This window comes from Crotalus tigris, unplaced genomic scaffold (genome assembly GCF_016545835.1).
Source record: "Crotalus tigris isolate CLP2741 ecotype Arizona unplaced genomic scaffold, ASM1654583v1 scf7180000024441.2113493, whole genome shotgun sequence".
NCBI lineage: Eukaryota > Metazoa > Chordata > Lepidosauria > Squamata > Viperidae > Crotalus > Crotalus tigris.
Window position 1 is genome coordinate 373,662 of NW_024100610.1, and position 12,233 is coordinate 385,894.

The window sequence follows — 12,233 nt, forward strand, 5'->3', positions numbered from 1 at the left end:
TTTATCCTTTTCCCTTTTTTTTTTTTTAATGATTGGAACGGAATGTGGATTTGATTTTGATGTTGGGTCTGGATTTTAGAAGCATTATTATTTTTGTTTAACTTCTTTGTTTTGCTTTTTGTATTTTTTTAAAAAAAATTGAGTGGATTTTTTTTTATTTTTCTATTTCATTATTTTTTTCTTCTTTCCCCTTTTGTTTTTTAACTCCTTTCTTATTATTATATGATCTTTTTTCGAAGGATTTTTTGATTTTTTGGAGTTAATCTCTCTTTTTCTTTTGCTTAATTTTTGTAACTTTTAAGAAGGAGTAAAGATTTTTCTAAGAAGGCCCCAAAGTGTTTAATATTTTTTTGTTATAATGATCTCCTTTTGAAGGATTTTTTGAATTTTTTTTTGGATTTAATCTCTCTTTTTCTTTTGCTTAATTTTTGTAATTTTCAAGAAGGAGGAAAGATTTTTTTTTAAGAAGGCTCCAAAGCGTCCAGGGATTCCACAGCTCCTAAAGTGGCTTCTTCTTCAGTGTTATCATCAGTGCAACAATCTAAATCAATAGCTTCACCCTCTTCCTTGGTCCAGCCAATAATTGCGAAGGATTTGCAAGATATGATGGGAAATGTTATATCTCAAATTAGGGCAGAAATGAAAGAGATTTTAGAGGAAAATAATAAGATTTTGAGGCAAGAGATAGTTTTGGCTCTAAAAGGAGTTGCCTCTGTTCTTGAAAAGCTGAACTCCCGTGTGGAAGAGGTAGAAGAAAAAGTGGAATTGATGGAGGGAAAATTTGAAAGCATGGAAAAAGAAATGGAAAATGAGATTCTTATGCTTCAATATGGACAAATGGAATATGCTCTAAGAATCAGAGGCTTGGGAGAGTCTCTGCAAGGAGATTTGAGAGAGATGGTTGCAAAGGATTTTGCTGTGATTTTGAATAAAGAAAAAGAGGAAATACTTAGTGAAATTGAAAAATTATTTAGAGTTAATTCTGTGGTGGCAGTGCAAAAGAATTTGCCAAGAGATGTGGTAATTTACTTTGGGAAAAGATCCCTGCGCAACGAAATTATACAAGCTTTTTATAAGAAGAGATTTCAAATTGCTTCACAAGATGTTATAATCCTAAAGGAGATCCCATCTAAAATTTTAAGAAGAAGAAAGGAGTTTGCTTTTTTAGCAGATGAACTTAAAAAGAGACGAATCTCGTTCAGATGGGATGTTCCGATTGGAATGGTGGTGAATTACCTGGGGATATGTTATAGACTTAATACTGTTTCTCAAGCAAAAGACTTTTATACTTCGGTCCGGGGGGTATGTTCATCGCCATCTATTAAGTTTAAAGCTTTGGAAGAAAAGAAGGTAGAATTGCAGTCTGAAGAGCCTATACTTATGAAAATTGGGAAAACTCAGTTTGAGGGGCCTCAACAAGTTGAGATGGAGGAGCAGAAGATAACCTGTGCAACATATAACTGTAAAGAAAAGCAGCAACAGAAGAAGGTTAAGGAAGCCTCACAACTATTGGTTTCTTAATCTGCGGGAGAAGTAGCACTTATAAATTTCTTGGAGCAACCTTCAAGGGTAGAATTGTTGTCTGAAGAGCCTATATTAATGAAAAATGGGAAATCTCAGTTTGAGGGGCTTCAACAAGTCGAGAGGAAGGAGCAGAGGACAACTCGTGCAACATATAACTGTAAAGAAAAAGACCAACAGAAGAAGGAGTTTAAGGAACCCTCACAACCCTTCTGAGTCGGCGGGAGAAGCAGGATTTATAAACTTTTTGGAGCTACCTTTAAGGGCAGATTTCAAAGCACTTCTTTCGAGATTTATGGATAAGAGAGACTGATAAGGATGGAGATCGAATGAAAATTTTATATGGACAACAGAGACTGATAAGGACTGTGTTTCTTGTGGACGGACTTTGTTATTGGTAAAGATTTAAATGTGTATAAGGGAACTTTAATGGTTTATGGATAAGAGAGACTGATAAGGAATGTGTTCATTGTGGATTGAATTTGTTATTGGTAAAGATTTAAATGTGTACAAGGGAATTCGAATGTTTTAAGTTTTAAGTAATGTTCAAATTTGTGTTTTGGAGGGAGTTTATAAAGAATGATGGATAATAACATAAGTATGATATGAAAAGGTTCAGAGTATATTATAATGTGTTTAATGATTGGGTTTTTTAATTATTATTATTTTTAAGATGGAATTTGTTATTGTTAAAGATTTAAATGTGTACAAGGGAATTCTAATATTTTAAGTTTTAAGTAATGTTCAAACTTGTGTTTTGGAGGGAGTTTATAAAGAATGATGGATAATAACATAAGATATGAAAAGGTTCAGAGTATATTATAATGTGTTTAATGATTGGGTTTTTTTTAATTATTATTATTATTTTTAAGATGGAATTTGTTATTGGTAAAGATTTAAATGTGTACAAGGGAATTCTAATGTTTTAAGTTTTAAGTAATGTTCAAACTTGTGTTTTGGAGGGAGTTTATAAAGAATGATGGATAATAACATAAGTATGATATGAAAACGTTCAGAGTATATTATAATGTGTTTAATGATTGGTTTTTTTTTAATTATTATTATTATTATTTTTAAGAGAAGATAACTTGTTTAATTAAATGTATCTAGATTTGTTTAGGATTTATACGCCTTTTAAGTTTTTTTTTTGGATAGGAGAGAAGATTATGGAGATTGAATGAAAATCTTAGATAAGAAGTTTAAGTTTAAGTATTTAGTTTAAGTATTCAAAGAGTATTTAGTTTTAATGGTACAATGAAGGTTTATATGTTTATTTTTCTGTTCTAGGATAAAGAAAGAGGGAGAGATTGGATTTTATATTGTAGGTACAGATGTTCAAAGAAAGTAATGTTTAAATTTGTGTTCTGGAGGGAGTTTATATAGAATGAAGTTTTTTTTTTCTTTTTTTGAAAAATTTTAACTAAGCCTGTACTCAACTCTGGGAAGGTTGGGGGAGGGTTTGGGAGGTTTGGGGAGGTGGGGGAGGGTATGGGAGGGTGGGGGGGGGTTGGGGAGGGGATTTGTTTTGTAAAATTTTAAAAACTTTCAATAAAAAAAATATAGGTTTTTTTCATTACAAATATTTATGTTAGTAGCTAATGGTTTGATCTTATTTTTACATAATTCAATAAATATTCTATGAACACATCAATTTTAATTTTTAATGTGTAAATATTGACAATGAGAACCAGTATGGTGTAGTAGTTAAGGCACCAGACCAGAAACTGGGAACCTGGCAGTTTTAGTCCTGCCTTAGGCACAAAGCCAGGTGGGTGTCCTTGGGCCATTCATACTCTCTCAGCTCTAGGAAGAAGACAAGGGTGAACCATTTCCAAGATCTTATCAAGAAAACTGCAGGTAGTTATCAGGAGTCAACACTGACTTAAAGACACAAATCACAGATATTGATAAATATAACCCTAGAAACAAAAGCTTTTTTTGGAGTCCTCCATAATTTTGAAAAGTAGGATGCAAAAAGTTGAAGAAACACTAGAGCATCACAATCCAGCTCTAAAGATATTTTTTGAAGTGTGTGGACATCAATATGTCAGTGTAAGGTTGCAGTCATGGGTACAATAATGGACTTATGTTTGGATTATCTTAAGAAATGCATAAATTAGTTTGTGTTCAACGGGATATAATTCCAGATAGAGATTGCCCCAAGGTGTTTCTCAAAAGGCAACTGGACTTTATTTGATTTTTTTTCCCTTGAAGACATTTTCGTTTCTCATCCAAGAAGGTTCTTCAGTTCTGAACTGAAGAAGCTTCTTGGATTATACCATTTGCCTGCATGCAAGAACTGGTGAGACTATAAAATAGAGAATGTAATAGAAAATGAAGACATTAAAGTGACCTGGGACTTTAGAATTCAAACAGGCAAGCATTTGCCACACAACACAACAGAGTCAACAGTGATCGATATAAGAAAGTAAAAAAAAAAAAGTCTGGATAGCAGATGTTGCAGTACCTGGAGACAGAAAAAGAGAAAGAATTGAAGAAAGTCACAAAATACAAAGACCTGCAAATAGAAGTAGAATGATTGTGGCAAAAGAAAGCAGATATAGTATAGTAATAGGAGCACCACTTGAACACCATCAATATTAACAAAATCACCATCAGTTAATTGCAAAAGGCAGTTTTATTTGAAACAGCTTACCTTCTGCAACAATACTTTTAATGCTATAAAACAACATTTGCCTATCCCAGGTCCTGTCTATCCCAGATCCCAGTCAATAGGTAAATAAAAATGCCAAATATAGTCTAAACATCTGGCTGACTATGTGATCACAATAATAACATTATGTCTACTAGACTCCTTAAAATCTCTAATACAAGCAGCCTATGTCTTGCATAGATCACTTCCTGAATGAACTCATTTATTTTTATATAGAAATCAGAATGCATTCAGAGCTTGCTGCCAAAAGAAAAGTGTACAGATAGTCCTCGACTTACAACAGTTTGTTTAGTGACCATTCAAAGTTACAATGGCACTGAAAAATGTGACTTACGACATTTTTCACAATTATGACTTTTGCAGCATCCCCATGGTCACATGATCAAAATTCAGATGCTGGGAGCTGGTTCATATTTATGACCATTGCTGTGTCCCAAGGTCATGTAATCATTTTCTCACTAGCAAAGTCAATGGGAGAAGCCAAATTCACTTAACCAGGTTACTAACTTATCAACTGCAGTGATTCACTTAACAACTGTGGCAAGAAAATTTGTAAAATGGGGCAAAACTCACTTAACAAATATTTCACTTAACTAGGGAAATTCTGGGCTCAATTATGGTCTTAAGTCAAGGACTACCTGTATACAATAATAGACTTAATTGCATCAAATGTAATTGGTGGGAATTATATTTGTAAATTTGATTACATTTTGACCAAGAAATTCTTCTATAATATATCACGACCATCCTACTCCAAAATTCTAGATGCTCCTTAAAAGAGATAACATGACAAGGTGGAAAGTATAAATACAGGTAGCTCTTGACTTGCCACCATAATGGAGTGATTTTTTTCAGCGGTAATTAAGTCAATCACTATGGTCATTCAGTAAATCCATGATTGTTAAATGAACACAGCAGTTGTTAAGCAAACCCATTGTGAGCTAGGAGATGCTTTTGCTGACCACAAAAAATAAATGGCAGTTTTCTGCAAAACTGTCGTAAATCACAGTCATGTGGCCATGGACACGGTAAACAGTCATAAATGCAGTCTGGTTACCAAGTATCCAAAATGTGGTTTGCAGGGGGCAGCCATTGGAACTTCAGAACTGGAATGTAAGTACCTTATTTTTGGGGGGGGGGTGTCCATTGTAACTTTGAACAATCAATTAATGACCAGCTGTATGTTGAGAACTACCTGGCAGTGGAGAGATTCAGCCGGTTCGCACCACTTCAGCAGAACCGATAGCTAATTTTTTGCTGCCCAGGCCCAGAATGGATTTCCAGAAGCGGCATCCACACAGAGAACTGGTTGTTCACATATTTGAATCCCACCACTGCTACCTGGTAATGGTGTTTTTTTCCCTTATATTTTCTAGTGCAATGAATTCCCCCCATTCCATTCTTGTTAGAGGCACTGTTCCAGGTGCTTCTGGGTTGGAAGGAATAGGCAGTGACCTCACCGTTGCTTGGGGGATGCCCATGGAGGCTCCTTTCATGTCCCCGTCAAGGAGTTGGAGCAAATAAGAGGAATCACCCTGCCACACAACAGCACTCAAGTCTTGAACGTAGGTTTGATAACCTCCAACCCAGTATCTTAACCATGTGAGCCACCATGCTCCGAGTGCAATGAATGAAGAGTAAAAAAATCCTTTAGGTTTTTATCCTGCCTAGCATACAGCTGTGACTTCCTAGTGGTCTCTCATGAAATATGAACCAGCTGCCCACTATTACTTAATACTTGAGTCCAAGGAAGATCAAGTAGATCAAACATGTCAAACTCGCGACGTCACGTGACATCGTGCGACCTATTGGAACTTGTTCCCCATTGCCAGCAATGGGGTGGGTGCGGTTTCCTCATGACGCGTCCGGCCCACGGGCCAGCAGTTTGACACCCCTGAACTAGATGTTGACATCTGTTGAGGTTTTATAATAATCACTTAAGCCTAATACTGTAACATGTAATACTGTAATTTATTCCTCAGTTAGGTTATGATGCAGTGCACACCTATTGTCATACAAAATTGAGCCAGTGGGGTCTAACTTCTGAGTAGTTTGTTTAGGATTATGCTATGAGGCAGAGTCTGCATCAAAAACCACGGTGAATTAATATGTTTGGGGGAGATTTTACCTAGTACTCATTTGTTTTATCTTAAAGTGAGGAAAATGTTTTTAAATCTCCCCTCAGTAAAGCTATCGAAGTGACATACAGCAAAATATAAAATATTTTTTTAAAAAAAAATCAATGAAAAATCAATAGGGAGGAGGCTAACCATTCTGATGAAATTAAAAAATATTTTCTCCAGATAATCCTAGAATTATATCGCACAGGGCCTTGAGGAGGATATTCCATCTGTGAATAACAGGGAAAAAAATAATTCCACTCTTTACTAGACTTACATACCGTACTTTAAATATTTGAAAGTGTCTGAGAGGAGCTTCCTATGTTGAACAGAATATTTGGGGAGATGAATCTTGAATTTTATAGTTCAGCACCAGCGCTTGAAACAGTGGCATAAACTAGACTGGAAGACAACGGCATTGTTAAAAAAGAAACTCCATACTGTATACTTACTCCTACGTAACAGCTACAGTTTGTTGCACAGTAACATTCTTCAAAAGCTGTTCTATGTGCAATACATTACAGAAGTCTAATTTCATTCCTCAGAAAAACAAATTGCATGTTATTATTACATTTTTTTAATGAAAAAGGCAGCATTTTTACCAGCCTCAATATCAGGGCTATTCAAACTTCATTTTGTTAGTATGGATCCCTGAAACAAACACTAATGGGTCGAAAGCATTGAATGAAGCTGGGGTTGGACGAATTCCCAGCACTGGGGTTTGAAAAACTCAGTACAGCCATCTGGTGGATGAAAGAAGCCAAGGAGGATAGCTAACATCAATTGGGTTTTGGGAAAAAAATGCAATTGCTTCCAAGAAGGAATCTGAAAAGCTGATCATCATTCTCAGAATAAGTACTTTGCAAGGAAATATTGCAAGTAACCAGAAACTTTGGGATAAGTCAGTCTACACCTAGGAAGCATGGGAGAATAATATACAGGTAGTCCTTACAACAGTTCATTTAGTGACCATTCTAAGTTACAAAAAGACTGGAAAAGTTGATTTATGACCATTTTTAACACGACGATTCCCGTAACCATGTGTTCAAAATTCAGATGCTTGGCAATTAGTTCATGCTTAATGACAGTTGCCGTGTCCTGGGGTCATGTGATCACCTTTTGTGACCTTCTGACCAACTAAGTCAATGAGGAAGCCAGATTTACTTAACAACCATGTTATTAATTTAACAACTGCAGTGATTCACTTAACAACTGTGGCAAGAAAGGTTGTAAACTGAGGCAAAACACATTTAACAACTGTTTCGCTTAAAACATTTTGGGCTCAATTGTGATTGTATGTCTAGGATTACCTGCACCACTTTTCTGCTACGATAAAATCCATGAGGTTATCTTTAAAATAACTACGGTACTATCCTTAGCTAAGGCTGATGTTAAAACAGCAGTGTGAGAAAGCCTGCTTTTGATGTGAAAGAACAGTACTCTCTAGTGCAGATTAAAATCTTTCTGGCATAATTAAACTTGAAATCTATGTGCAAGGTCTTCCACTGATCTCATATGCATAGATTTGGACGTGTGCAGTTCGTCAACTGGGAAAGTAATGCCTGAGAATTTCCCATGTGATTTTTATCTCCCTGAGAATTGTTGTTTTGCAGAAAAAGAGAACTAAATTGATTTGTATTAATCAATATATGAAAATAGCTTCTTAATGTATAATATATTCCCAACGGGCCACACAGAGTTGATATATGATTCCTTATTGGCTTTAGAGTCAATGCAACACTAAGACTTACTTCTTACATTATAATAAGCCATAATGTGATTTTTCAGGGTTTTGGTTTAACACAATATAAGAAATCAACCATTGTGGCTTATTCAGCAAACTGGGATTAAATTAAACAAAACGTCAGGGGAATGTGCTGCTTTGCACTTGTAATTTTGGCCTACTGCAGCATATCCTAGCCTAACTCCCTCCGTAAGTGCTAGGATATAACTACAATTATCCATAATTGGCATGATTAATGGGAGTTGCAGTGTAACATACTGTAACCTGAAAGCCTTAGGTAAAAGAGAGCTAGTGTTCTGCAACTTAGATAATTGTGCAGTATTTTGGAATTACTGTAGAGTATTTTCTGATCTTGGAAATCTTTGCCTACAGTGGCATCAAAAGAGCCATCAAATTTTTTCCTCATTCTTTGTAGGAGACATAAGTTGGTAATAATTAAAACCGTTCATTCATTCTTCACTCTCAGGCATTATTATGAGAACTTTCCAGGTTTCATTGCAATCAAATTGCTGTTAAATAAATTACATAAAGCTACATAAAGCTGTTAAATAAATTACATAAAGCTACATAAAGAATTGAGGCCTTTGAACTATGGTGCTGGAGAAGACTCCTGCAAGTCCCCTGGACTGCAAGGCATTCAAACCAGTCAGTCCTAGAAGAGATCAACCCCGACTGCTCTTTAGAAGGCCAGATCCTCAAGTTGAAACTCAAGTACTTTGGCCACCTAATGAGAAGGAAGGATTCACTGGAGAAGAGCCTAATGCTGGGAAAGATTGAGGGCAATAGAAGAAGGGGACGACAGAGATTGAGATGGCTGGATGGAGTCACTGAAGCAGTAGGTGTGAATTTAAATGGACTCCAGAAGATGGTAGAGGACAGGAAGACCTGGAGGAATGTTGTCCATGGGGTCGCGATGGGTCGGACACGACTTCGCAATTAACAACAACAACTTCTTGGAAGGTAGTCCTCAACTTAAAACCAATCATTTAGCAACCATTCAAAGTTAAAACAGCACTGAAAAAAAGGTGCAGTCTGTCCTCACAATTATGACTGTCACAACATCCCCACAGTCATGTGATCAAAATTTGGGCACTTGGCAACCAGCATGTATTCACAGCAGTTGCAGCATTTTGGGGGGGGGGTGTCATGTGATCATCATTTTCTACTTTCCCAGATGGCTTCCGACATGCAAAGTCAATGGGGAAGCTGGATTTGCTTCATGATTCACTTAGCAACTTCAGTGATTCATTTAATAACCATGGCAAAAAAAAGGTTGCAAAATTGGGCATGACTTAACCATCTTGCTTAGCAGTGGAAATTTTGGTTACAATTGTAGATGTAAGTTGAGGAGTAAATGTATGAAGATTCCTCTATTTTCATTTGACTGAGATCTTGCAGCATACAGAATTAGAAAAGAGGGCATATTTGATTGTTCCTTGTCACATCTGACAGTTTGGGATGCAACTCTCTCACATTTATTTGGAATAAGCATTACTGCATGTAGTGAGACTGTTTCTGGAGCAAATATACAAAAAATATATTATAAAATATTTAAGAAATTAAACACTCATCATATCTTTTTGTATGCTGTGGCATTTAGGATTACATATTTTGAATGTATTTTTTGTTTGTTCATACTCAATTTATATAAACAAACCCCTTTATTTAAAATTGCTTATTGCTTTAGTACAAATATTGCATTAAAATGAGCTTAGCTGATATCTGGCTAGAAGCAGTTTTTCTTAGGAGAAGAACCTTGTGAATGAGAGACTGAGAAGATATTCAACAGATCAAGAAGATAAAATATAACTTTTTAATTTAAAATTTTAATTTAACTAAGTGATTGGATAAGGGTCTTTTCTGTAGTGGCATTCTAATTTTGGAGCATCTCTTTGCGTGTCATTTCAATGCTTTGGAGGAACTTACACATTTTAAAGGCTTTATTTCTCTTACTTGTGGTGGCTTAGTGGTTAGAATGTGGTATTGTATGGCTAACTCTGCCCACTGGCAGGAGTTTGATCCTGACTGGCTCAAGGTTGACTCAGCCTTCCATCCTTCTGAGGTTGGTAAAATGTGGACCCAGATTGTTGGGGCCAGTATGCTCACTCTGTAAACCGCTTAGAGAGGCTGTAAAGCACTGTGAAGCGATATATAAGTGTAAGTGCTACTGCTATTGTTAGTTGTATTGCATTTGTATTTGATTTTATTTGGCAATTAAACTTGACCAAAAACAAGACCCAGTAGTTAGGCCAACCTGGTTTAAGGTGACCTGCATTCTCCTAAGGAAAGAGGATTCAGAAGTCTGTCTACAAAGCCAGGTGGAGACATTCGCACAGCATCTGTTGGACAAAATCATTCACAATCATTCCAGGTTGGATGCCAATTTTGGTACAGGTCCAGGGGAGACGTTGAGGTACTGTCTTGATTGGTTATCTGGGAACAGTTTGATCCTGTTGAACCTCAAGAAATGGACAAGGTGCTTAGAATAGTGAGCCTACTCCTTAGATCCCTGCCTTCATGCTAGTGACCGCTGCCCAAAAAGTCTTGTGTGGTTGCATCTTAGTTAATTAATTCTTCCTTGAAAGAGGGGGTTGGAACAAAGCATCATTGATTTGCCCCCCTCCTCAAGAAGCTATCACTGGATCCTACTACACTGGACAGTTTTTGTCCAGTATTGTGGACAAGATGGTTGCAAAGTATCTTTAGAGCCCTGGATGAAGCATATTATCTGGACTCCTTTCAGTCGGGATTTAGGCCTGAATTTGGAATGGAAATAGCACTGGTCATATTTTTGGATTATCTGTGCTGGGAACGAGACGAGATAGTCCATCTGTCTTTCCTCACCACGATCTCTTGCCAGCCTTCCACACCACTGGCCACAGTATCCTTCTGACATGGCTCTCTGGGCTGGGAGTGGGCGATACAGTACTGTGCTGGTTCTTTTCCTTTCAGTGAAGCTGGTACCAGTACACGGTTGGAGTTAATTGGGAATGAGAGGTCCTGCCCTCAACTCTTATTATATTCCACAGAGTTTGGTACTCTCTCCACTCCTATGAAGCTACTGTATGAAATCATCTGTTGCCACGGGGTGAGATATCATCAGCATACTGATGATACTTAGTTATATATCTCCACACCTGGCAAACTGAGGTTGATGTCTTATCCTGGAGGCTGTAGGGATTTAGATGGGGAACAATATGCTTCAGCTGAACTCTGGCAAGACTAAATGGATCTGGGTTTGTGGTCTTTTTGGCTTTGGGACTTTGTCACCTTTGGTTTTGGATGGGACAGTCTAGTAATGGGGATAGTCTGCAATCTGGGGCTCCTTCTTAACCTTAACTGCAGGTGGCAGTCATGGCTAGGAGAGACTTTGCACAGCTTCATGTTGTACACCACTTGCATCCTTTCCTGGATTGCGAGGCTCTACCCACACTCACTCACACCTTGGTCATATCCAGAATGGATTACTCTAATGGCTTGTATGAGGAGCTGCCTTTGAAGACTATTTAGATTAGAACCTTCAGGTGGTGCAGAATGTGGCTGCACAGATCGTTATCTGTGTCCCTAAGAGGGCATACATGATACCTCAATTCCCGTTAGCTTCCAGGTGCAATTCAAGGTGCTGGTTTTGAGCTTTAAAGTCCTACATGGCATGGGGTTCCGGTATTTGAAGGACCATCGTTTCCCAATCACATCTACATGTCCCACGAAGCCAGGCAGGAACGGTATGCTGTGGGTCGTTTTCCCTCCCCTTCTTCTCCAGGTGAAGTTAGCCCACCTCTGAAAACCTTGAGAAAGGTCTTTAAAACCTGATTTTTGGTGATCCCATGTTGGGGGGGGGGGCTGCAAGATGGCTGCATATTAAGTAATATTTGCTCATTTTTCCTTTTTATGTTTAACCGCTTCATCTGTTGTATTTATTTGTTTTTAGGTTGTTGTGGAGCTAACAGTTGTTGTATAAGGCCCAGAGTCATCTGTTTGTGAGATGGGCGGCTCTATAAACATGCTAAATAAATGTATGAATGTGAATGTGTAAACACGAAGGGATAGCTAACAACTGCTAAGGCAGTATTGAGAACAGCTCCCCCTGCGCCCCTCCTCCGCCCGCTGACTGTTCGAGACGGATCGCCACGCCCCCTCGCCTCTGTGGCCACACCCCTTGACACAGCCGGTC